At 40.3% G+C, this 11,333-nt stretch overlaps 2 non-coding genes across 2 annotated transcripts; both read left to right on the forward strand.

Annotated features, from left to right (window-relative positions):
* Nucleotides 1–877: 877 nt before the first annotated feature.
* Trnat-ugu lies at nt 878–952 on the forward strand. The gene has a single exon. It is a non-coding gene; the product is annotated as a tRNA-Thr (tRNA).
* A 365-nt stretch (nt 953–1,317) lies between these two features.
* Trnat-ugu lies at nt 1,318–1,392 on the forward strand. The gene has a single exon. It is a non-coding gene; the product is annotated as a tRNA-Thr (tRNA).
* Nucleotides 1,393–11,333: the final 9,941 nt, after the last annotated feature.

Genomic DNA, 11,333 nt, shown 5'->3' on the forward strand with positions numbered 1-11,333 from the left:
ACCACTGCCTTGTGGTGGAGGAGAAACTCGAAAGGCTGAGGGAGACAACCCAACAGAAAATCTTTTCTTGTTTTAGGCCTAGCAAGCCAGTAGGAAAGACTTCATATATTGCTTTCAAAACACAGACGAGCCTCGGAACGAACTACTCAGTATTTAACTCCACTGCTTCTTCATGTACTGTGTGCGAATGATGGGAGATCTGATGATATTCATCAGTACAAGAAGATGCAACCAAATGGACTAAAAATAACCTAAATATTGATACACTTAATATATTAATACTCAATGGAAAAATGGAAGAAATTACAGATGCACTAACAGAGAGAAAGTTAGATATTTTGGGATTAAGCGAAACGAGGTGAAAGGGAAAATGTGAGAAAAATTTGAGAGGAGGAGGGAAGCTACCGTGGATGACCGTGCAGCTTTGCTAGAAATGAAATGATAATTAAATGGACACCCTAGTTTCAAACAGGCGTTGATGTACTTCATTGGGGACATGTTGAAAATGTGTGCCCCGACCGAGACTCGAACCCAGGATCTCCTGCTTGGATGGCAGACGCTCTATCCATCTGAGCCACCGCGGGCACAGAAGATATTGCGTCTGCAGGGACGTATCCCTTGCACGCTCTTTCGGGAACAGATACTACCGTCAGTATAGTTAAAATATGGCTTCCCGGCCATTGACCTTCTTGTGCGAACGCACACGCTGTGCCCGAACTCGTACGGGACTTGGAAGATTAATCTGCCACGAGTAATGAGTATGATGGGCAAACATCTATTAGGCGCACTACGAATGTAGTGGTGTGGGCATGTTGGGAATGTGGATTTCTCGGGGAGTGTGCAAGGGATACGTCTCTGTAGACGCATTATCTTCTGGGCCCGCGGTGGCTCAAATGGATAGAGCGTCTGCCATGTAAGCAGGAGTTCCCGGGTTCGAGTCCCGGTCGGGGCACAAATTTTCAACATGTCCCCAATGAAGTACATCAACGCCTATTTGCAGCTAGGGTGTCCATTTAATTATCATTTCATTTCTAGCAAAGCTGCATGGTCATCCACGGTAACTGTTCTTTCGGGAACAGATACTACTGTAATATATAGTTAAAATATGGCTTCCCGGCCATTGACCTTCTTGCGCGTACGCACACGCTATGCCCGAACTCGTACGGGACGTGGAAGATTAATCTGCCACAAGAAATTAGTATGATGGGCAAACATCTATTTGGCGCACTACGAATGTAGTGGTGTGGACATGTTGGGAATGTGGATCTCTCGGGGAGTGTGCAAGGGATAGGTCCTTGCAGACGCACTACCTTCTGTGCCCACGGTGGCTCAGATGGATAGAGCGTCTGCCATGTAAGCAGGAGATCCCAGGTTCGAGTCCCGGTCGGGGCACACATTTTCAACATGTCCCCAATGAAGTACATCATCTGTTGTTTGCAGCTCGGTTGCCCATTTAATTATTATTTTATTTCTAGCAAAGCTGCATGATTATCCAGTTTGGATGGAAGAACCAATAGTGTAATTGATTATACTCTAGTAGATAGTGAATGGGGAGAGAAAGTAACAAATGTGAAGGTAATTCCAAGACTGAGCGCAGATGGAGATATCGATTACTGGTGGTACAATGCAAAATGAATCAGTGTATGAAAAATAGAAAACAGAAGAAAGTTATGAGGATACGGGATTGGAAACTGAAGGAGAGTTAAAGTGCTGATAAGTATAGAGAATTAATCACCCAAAAATTTCCAAAAGAAGTTTTCTGTGATGTATAAAAAGAATGGAGTTCATTCAAAGACACGAAGCAGAGCAAAACGTATGTGGTAGAACATCTGGAAAGTAAAAAGTAAGACAGACAAGTTGGTGGGATGATATCAGAATCCAAGCAGTTAGAAGGAAAAATGTAGCATGGAGAGAGTGGTGGAAAACTAAAAATGATGAGGACCACAAAGGATGTATATAGGAAAAGAAGAAGTGCAAAGAAATAGTGGAAACAGCGAAGAAAAAAGCATGGGGAGAGTTTACAAAAAAACTTGAAGAAGATGTGAGGAGCAATAAGAAAATGTTCTACAAAATGATGAAAAATAAAAGGAAGGCTTCTGAAGTACCAGTAAAGATGGAAACGGAGGATGGTACTGTGATTGAAGATCCAAGTAATATAAAAGATCTCTGGAAAGAACATTTTAAGAAACTGTTAAACGCTGAGGAGCAGGTACACGAGGAAACAACAAATAATGCAGAAACTGAGAGGAGCTGGGAAGCAGAATTAGGATAAATTATACAGGAATAAATGTAAATAGCTGTGAAGAAGATGAATGGGGGGAAAGCCCCAGGATCTGATGAAGTATGAGTGGACATGATAAGAGTAGCAGGTCCAGTGGGAATGCAGTGACTGTGTAGAGTACTATCAAGTCTGTGGAGAAATAGTACAATACCAAACGATTGGAAAAGAGGAGACATTGTTCCCACCTTCAAAACACACAATAAAAGACTCTGTAAAAACTACAGAGGAATAACCCTTATGAGTCATACAGCCCAGATTTTTGAAAGAATTTTACTGAATCGAATAAGTCAAAAGATAGAAAAGGTGATGAGTGAAGAACAACATGAGTTTAGGAATGGAAGAAGCACAATCGATATTTTCTATCCGCCAACTGATGGAAAAGAGTTGGGCGTATAACAAAAGGGTGATAATGGTTTTTATAGACATATAAAAGGCATATGACTCAGTTAACAAGGAAGACTCTGGGAAGAAAAGAAGAAAGGGATATAGAAGATGGATACATTAATTAATAAAGACAATGTACTAAGGACACAATTGTAGAATTAGAACATCACTGGGGAACTCTGAGTACTTCAAAATAAGACAAGGACTTAAACTAGAAAGTATTCTATCTCCTGCACTTTGTAATGTTGTGAAGGAGGGAATGAATAGGCCAGTTAAAGATATAGTAAAAATAAAAGACAAAAAGTTGATTTGTGCAGGTGATATGTAATATGAGGCGATAAAGAGGTAGATGCACAGTAACAACTTGATGCGTGGAAGGAAATAATGAAAAGGTATGGATTAAAAATAAATAAAAATAAGAGTGAAGTAATGGTATTTTGAATATACAAAGTGATCAACGGAAATATTACTTTGAATGGAGAATCCCTCGAACTGGTAGACAGTTTCACTTATTTAGGGAGTGAAATATGTAGCGATGGGAGAATAACCAAGAAAATTAATAGGAGGTTACAGAAGGGAGGCAATTTCTACCAAACAATAAAACACCTGATTTGGAATTAGAAAGTTTCAGAAAAAGCAAAACTCCTTATGTATAAGAGATATTACTTCCCTATTGTCACGTTTGGAGGAGAAACATGGACGATGACAGAAAGGGACTGGAGCAGACTGCAAGTAGGGGAAATGAAATTTCTCAGAACAGTTAAGGGAAGAACAAGAACGCACAAAGGAAGGAACATAGATGTCAGAAAGAACTTTAAACAAGAAAGTATGAGAGAAGAAATTGAAAAAAAAGAGATTAAGATGGTATAGGCATGTTAAGAGGGCGTGTAGGCAGAGACTCCCCAAAATTATGGGAGAACTAAAGATGGATTGAAAAAGACCTAGAGGGCGCCCAAGAACACGGTGGAGAACGGGAGTGAGAATATCTGTGGAAAGGAGAGGTGTGACCTGGCAGCAAGTGGAGGAAGAAAAGTGGTGGGAGGTCTGAGCCAATGGAGAAGACTCGTCAGCTCCCAGACATGGCAGTAGCTGGTGGTGGATCCGGATATAGATAGATTATGGTAGAACTCAATGCAAGCTTTAGTTCGTTAAGTGTAAGGTTTTAGCTGTAATTAATTGAGATTTTCAAGAAAGTGTTAGTTACATACTCACTGAGCTACCAAATTTAACTGTAACAAATCGAAGACCTGATTACAATAGAAGAATGAATACATCTATCTTCTTGCTACAAAATAGACTAGCAAAATCTAACCGTTGTTATATTTACGTGACGATCAGAATATTCAGGGTGTACGTAAAATCTAGGAACACTTTCAATTATTTATTGCACAAGAACTTAACAGTGTACAGATGTCATATGTATTGCATTTTGAAGAGAAATTCTGAAAGTTTTTTTTTTTTTTTTTACAACCATTCGAAAGCGAACCATGAGTGACCCGGCAGATGTCAATACGGTAATCAAATTCTTGCCATACCCGTCCCAACACGGCATTGTCGACTGTGGCTGTCGCTTCCCATATTCTCTCCCGGAGCTCTGCTACATCACGTAATAAAAGCGGTATATACATGAGATCTTTAATGGGTACGGACAGAAAAATTTCACACGGAGTGAGATCTAGTGAGCGGGGAGGCTGTTTCATGAAACAGCTCTCTCCGCATCTGAACCGCCATGTTTGCGACTAGCGCTGATTATCTGTAAATTGCCAAACTACGCTGTGGTGGTATACATGAAAAAAAAACTTTCAGGGTTTCTCTTCAAAATGACGTGTATATATATATATATATATATATATATATATATATATATATATATATATATATATATTACATCTGTACAATGTTTTGTTCTTGTGCAATAAATAATAGGAAGTTTTCCAGGACTTTATGTACACCCTGTATAACAAACTGTGTAAACATGTCACAAGCATACGTACTAATCAAATCATTTAAGGAAAAACTCCACAGCTCCTTGCTGGCAAACCCAGTTGATTCCTTAGAAAACTTTTAGAAATGCCAGTTACAACAATGTAGAGAAATGTCAATACCTGTTTCGTAATATTAATACGAAAATGTACTGAAGAAGTCTAATGCATGTACAGATCCTAAATAACTAATAAAGAATACGAATCTACACGAGAATACCCACATCATTAGTATCATTATCTCTGCTACTTTTTTTAGATTTGTGTCAGATGATGACGTAGCATATTTACTTCTCGTTTCTGCTGCTTCTATAAATTGTTTCAAAGGTTTAACTCTTCCCTTTTCTGGAAAATGAGTCAGTAAAATGTCGTCCGAATGCTTGTCTATACTATTCGGCACATTTATCATTTGCTTAGTAATTTGGCCAGCTTTCTCAGAAATGATATCTCATATCCTTTTTCTATTTCCAATTGTAATTTCAGTGCCCCCACCGATTCACCTGCTTCGAAAACAGTAACATCATGCTGCTCATTACTTTCATTTACTGGAATGAGAACATCACTCCGTAATACACTATCCATTTTCTTTAACAATTCGTCTTTGTTCTGACATTGACTATTATCTTCTTATCTAAACTATTTATCGTCCATGTTTCACTTCTATACATGGCTACACTCCATACAAATACTTTCAGAAACGACTTTCTGACACTTAAATCTATACTAGATGTAAGACGTCAGCCGGCATGTGGACAAAAGAGAAGACTGTGTATGAAAAGGAGACCATAGTGAGTATTCACAAACTTCAGCAAAAGTTTTTCTCTCTCCAGTTTGATGATGATTCGATGTTTACAGTCATGTAGGAAATAGGAGAAATCAACACAAAACTGAAGAAAGAGGGCGAAACATTTTCAGATAAAATGATGATAACGAAAGTGTTAATGTCATTGCCAGGAATTGCATTGTAGAAAATCAGGGGCATACTCACCTACTCCACGTCAATAAGTCGGCTACCGCCGAACACTGAATTTCCGCCAATCATTTGATGAAATACAGTGAACCAAAAACTGTGGTATATAGTCCAAGTTTTGAAGTTCCATCATCAATGAAGTAATGAAAATATGACTGAGTCCCTTAGCAGTCTCCTTGGAATTTTGTCACAGAATAACTTAGCGCCGGCGTCGTTTTGAGATTTTTACGTACGAAGTCAATCGATGGAGGACACGTGGCCCAGCCCACAGACTTGCAACAGAAGAGCATGCGCTCAAGCAGCGGAAGCGCGTCATCTGGGTGCACCACGCATGCGCCGGCGCGGTCTTAAATATGGGAGCTTAGTGCATTTTTGTGAATATCCACTTGAAAATGGACGGAAGTCTCTGCGCCGAAATATTGTGGTAGAAAGTGTCAGACATCAGGATGTTCGCCCGAAATTGTGTGAAACAATCTGTACAACGGGAATATTTGAAATTGAACGTACTAAACGTTGTCGTAGCCTTTTTCTGATGATGCTTTCATATTCCATTGCACAGTAAAAGTGATACTGGGTTATCACTGCTCTTGCTTTAGTATCCCTAACCTTACTCTCATGATACCTACGGGAGTTTCACAATGTTTCGAGCGTAAATTTAGAATCTGACCTGATCACAGGTCCTCAATATACACTCAACAGAGTTTCACGAAAGGGCGGATAGTATGCCTTTACGGAAATAGAATAGGTGTTGCGTCATTATATTAGTCGCATTTGTGATGTAATATAGACGATTACCAGGTCTTGCTGTATGGCCTATCTTGAGGTGTTTTCAGCTTAGCTGGAATGTAACTCGTCAACTTTATCTCAGCATATATTTACCTCAACACTAATATACGGTATTTTTATCTACTTCTACAATGTGCCAATTTATTTCTAATATTAGCATTAGTATTAACAAGCTTCAGAAGCTAAAATAGCTCTCCACAGTTGATTTCGCATTGTTTTGTAGTTCTGTCTTGACATTTAATTTCCTAGTTCCTCATACGCCGGATTTTCACATCTTCACTGATGCTGTCAAAGAAATGTACTTAACGTCTTCGTCCTTGAAGATTTTTGTACACACTTGGTGGTTTTCCGTTCCTTCCGAAGGATGAAGTGCGGCTCCATGCCACAAAAGTTTCCCCGTTTTTCTTATGTCTAGTTACCCATGTAAATCATAAACATATTTGTTAGTTTCCTTAGTTCAGCTGTGATTTTACCTTGAGTTTCTCCACACCGTTATCAAAATTTTCCTTTCAAATATTTTTAGTTTTTTCAGTCCGGAACTGCTCTGCTGCTACGGTCGCAGGTTCGAATCCTGTCTCGGGCATGGCTGTGTGTGATGTCCTTAGGTTAGTTAGGTTTAAGTAGTTCTAAGTCTAGGGGACTGATGACCTCAGATGTTAAGTCTCATAGCGCTTAGAGCCATTTGAACCTTAAAACTGTAAATCGAGTCATAATTCTTACTTGGCTTTTATCGGAATTGCGAAAGAGTAACTATGGAAACACAAGAGAACTATAAATTCTGGGGTGGGCAGCGAGTTCCAATCGCTATTATCTAGGCAAGTGTGAAATATGGCTTGGAGCCATTTGAACCATCTGACATTTTTAGTTTATGTGTCTTAAATTTCTTAATATGTAAGTCTCACAAGCGTATGTTATAACTGGTATGAAACGGGTTTTACGTACTGCAAATTTAAGAGAAAATTTTGATTTTTGTTGTGTCCTCCATTGTGAAAAGTTTACTTCATGTATTCCACTATTTTACTGCTTCTTTGACGTTGTCTTTGTTACTAAAATTGCCCATAGGTTAATAGCACTGATTTTCTTCAACAACATTTTGTATAAGAATTTTTAAGGTGTCGGTTGCATTTGTTTTGGTTTAACCTGTACTAATTTCCCAAATTTCTTGTGAAGTTTTTGCGCTCCCACTAGGCACCACTTCGGGTGATGACTTGGGAAGTGTGGAGTGGACAACAAACCAGCCGATGTTGCCTTACAGTAATGAGTTGGCTCTCCAAAGGCAACAGGAAAAATTACCTGGTTTTCATAGTTGGCAGTCGCGCATGGGATAACGATCTTATAAGAAGATCCCATTATGGTGAAACTCAATAGCTGAAGTTATTTAATAGGTTTAAAATGAGCCACGTGGGAAATATAAATGTAAAAAGGGTATAATTTCTGAAAGAAAATCAGAAGCGTCAAGTTCAGATTCGGAATAAAACAAAATACCGTAAATCAAAGAACTGTGTGACCGATATGTCGTCGGAGATTTTCGCAGTGGCAAACTTTTATAAAAATGCCTGAGTATTCTAGCTACGCCGTGTCTGAGTTAAAAACAGAGCCATCAGAGATATTCAGTAACTTCTATGTCAGGATCTGACATACGGCCAGGAGGGATATGCGTCTCTTACGTAGTAGCTGTCTGGCTTAGTATCGGTGGAACATGTCGCCTGTGGCTGGATTTTCCTGAGCACTGACAGGAAGTGCATAGTGATGTGAGTACAACTCCCACATTCTGATACAATTGTTCTGTGTAGCTGTGAAAGCAGTACCGCCTGAACATTCTCGCGGATCAAGACTGCGGAACATTGCTGCAGACACGTTTCCAGAAGCACCAGGGAGACGAGCCTTGCCCTACAGATTTTCCCTTCTCCTGCTTCCTCTATAACCACGGAAGTTATTCCCCGGTATCTTTACAGATCTCCTGTCATCCTGTGTCTTGTCTTAGAGAATATTTCCCACTTATTCTGTTTCCTGGCTGCTTCTATGGATTTCCTACAAATTTTTCGTCTGTCCACCTAACTTTTAGACATTCTTCTGCAACACCACATCTCAAACGCTTTATTGTATCCTTTTCAAAATTTTGCACATTCCGCTATTCACTTGCATGCAATGCTCTTTAATCGCCTAAATTCTCAGAAAATTACTTCACAATTTGAAGTTTATTTTAAAGTAGGATATTCTCTTTTACTGTGGTAGTCAGCTTCTTATATCCTCCTTGCTACAAACCATTAAGCAATGGTTTGCTTCCCAAGTACACGAGTATCTTCATCTCGTCTACTGTGTAGCCCACAATGTTGATGTTCAGTCTATCGCTGGACTTATTATTATCATATGTCTTCGTTTTATTCTCTATCAATATTCTGTGGTCATTAAACAGTTCATTTTATTCCTCATGATCTGTAATTCTATCTCATTTTCGCTATAGAAATGCATGTCTTCTTCGACTATTGTTACCGATGTAGTTTCACTTGGAATTTAAATGCCACTTCTGAAAAATTCTTTTATTTTTTTTCGTAATAGCCTTTCCGATGTACAAGTTGAACGTAAGGGCAGTAATACTACCTCCTTACGGCATTTTTAATCCGAACACTCCTTAACTTCGAATCATACGGTCCCCCATAAAAACTAATATTTAATTCTTATTGTCCTGCATTGGGTTTTAGGCATTTGGTATGCTACCCATATTTACCTGCAGCATATACATAATATGCTTCATTTTTTAATGATTTTAAACATCTTGCACCTTTCGTACATCGTCAACAAATCCGTTGGAAGTGTCTTGATATTTCTTACGTTTTGACTTTCATGTGAATAACGGTGTCATTGTTGCATCTCTGGTGGCTTTATCCTTACTACTAATGCCAGTCTCATATTCATATAGAAGATCCTCAATTTTATTTTCCTTTTTTCCAAATGTTACTCTTGTCAGCACTTGCATGCATCAGTTATTAAGATGAATGAGCTCTATTCCTCACATTTATTTGGTTGTGCTGTACGTAGGATTGTGTGAATGATATTCTTCCGAAAGTGTGATGCTGTCTTTCCAGTTTCACAGCTTCTACACGCAAAAGTGAAACTGGTTAGGAAGTATACATGTTGGATTTACCCGTGTTCCAATACTTTCAGAGGATTTTGGTTTCAATTTCGTTAAGGAGCGTAGCTGTCGCTACTATTAGGATGAGGTTTCGGTGTAAGCTAGGGCGATGTCATTAACACCAAGGATTTGAACTTGCCACTGTTCGTCTAGCTTCCCAGCTCTCCCGAAGGACGGCCCACCCTTTGTCCGCAACGGCCTTTTGTCTACAACCGGCTGGTTTTGACGTGTAGCGGCATCTCGTCTAGTGAACCTCCCAACGCAGAATCAGCAGTCCTCCACTATCGGCATTTGTTTAATGCATATGCCACGAGCGGCTGCGGCTGAAGCCACTCTCGTCGCTTTCATGAAAAGCGGATAGCGGCCTTATTAAGCGACGCAAATGGCATTGCCTCGCAATAAATCCGATGCAATATAGCCGCTCCCTGATGTCGACTGTTCGATTTTAACGTAGGCAGTCAGAGGCACACCCTACCTTTAAATTAAATCTCCATACTGTAGTTGCCAAATTTCGTTTCTGTGGCAGAGAGAGGACAAGCGGGTGATATTTCTCACTTCACTGAATTGACCTGCAACTGCCACCATTGGAATTTCCATTTCTTCTCTTCCAATATTCACGACAGTAACGTACTAGTACCACATTACGGGAGATTTAGGTTATTATTATAGAAATATACACAGCTGCTTTTATGTTACCCGGTAAGAAGATGTTTGTAAATAACGAAATACATTAGTCAAAATTAATAGCAAATCAGTTAATACTGATGTGAACGCTATGCTGGTATCAGTTTGGAATATAATCACTAAAAGTTACTAAAAGCTGTGCAACAAATGTGTTATGTTCACTTACACTATGTGATGAAAAGTATCCGGTCACCAAAACATACGTTTCTCATAGTGGGTACTACTGCTAGGTACTCCATATCAGGGTCCTCAGTAGTCATTAGACATCGTGAGAGAGCAGTATGGGGTGCTCCGCGGAACTCACAGACTTCGAACGTGGTCAGGATACTGGGTGTCACTTGTGTCACACGTCTGTGGGCGAGATTTCCACACTCCAAACAGCCCTACGTCCATTGTTTCCGATGCGATAGTGAAGTGGAAACGTTAAGGGATACGTACAGCACAAAATCGTACAGGCCGACCTCGTCTGTTTACTGACAGACACCGATAGCGGTTGAAGAGGGCCGTAATGAGTAATAGGCAGACATCTACGCAGACCATCACACAGGAATTCCCAACTGCATCAGGATCCATTGCAAGTACTATGACAGGCGGGAGGTGAGAAAACTTGGATTTCATGGTCGAGCGGCTGCTCATAAGCCACACACAACGCCGGTAAATGCCAAATCACGCCCCGCTTGGTGTAAGGAGCGTAAACATTGGACGATTGAACAGTGAAGAAACGTTGTGCGGAGTGGCGAATCACGGTACACAGTGTGGCGATCCGATGGCAGGGTGTGGGTATGGCGAATGACCAGTGAACGTCATCTGCCAGGGCGTGTAGTGCCAACAGTAAAATTCGGAGGCGGTGGTGTTATGGTGTGGTCCTGTTTTTCATGGAGGGGGCTTGCACCCCTTTTGGTTTTGCGTGGCACTATCACAGCACAGGGCTAGCACCTTCTCGCTTCCCACTGTTTAACAGCAATTCGGGGATGGCGACTGCATCTTTCAACACGATCGAGCACCTATGCATAATGTACGGATTGTGGCGGAGTGGTTATACGACAATAACATCTCTGTAATGGACTGGTCTGCACAGTGTCCTGACCTGAATCATATAGATCACCTTTGGGA

Source organism: Schistocerca piceifrons, chromosome 2 (genome assembly GCF_021461385.2).
Source record: "Schistocerca piceifrons isolate TAMUIC-IGC-003096 chromosome 2, iqSchPice1.1, whole genome shotgun sequence".
Lineage (NCBI taxonomy): Eukaryota > Metazoa > Arthropoda > Insecta > Orthoptera > Acrididae > Schistocerca > Schistocerca piceifrons.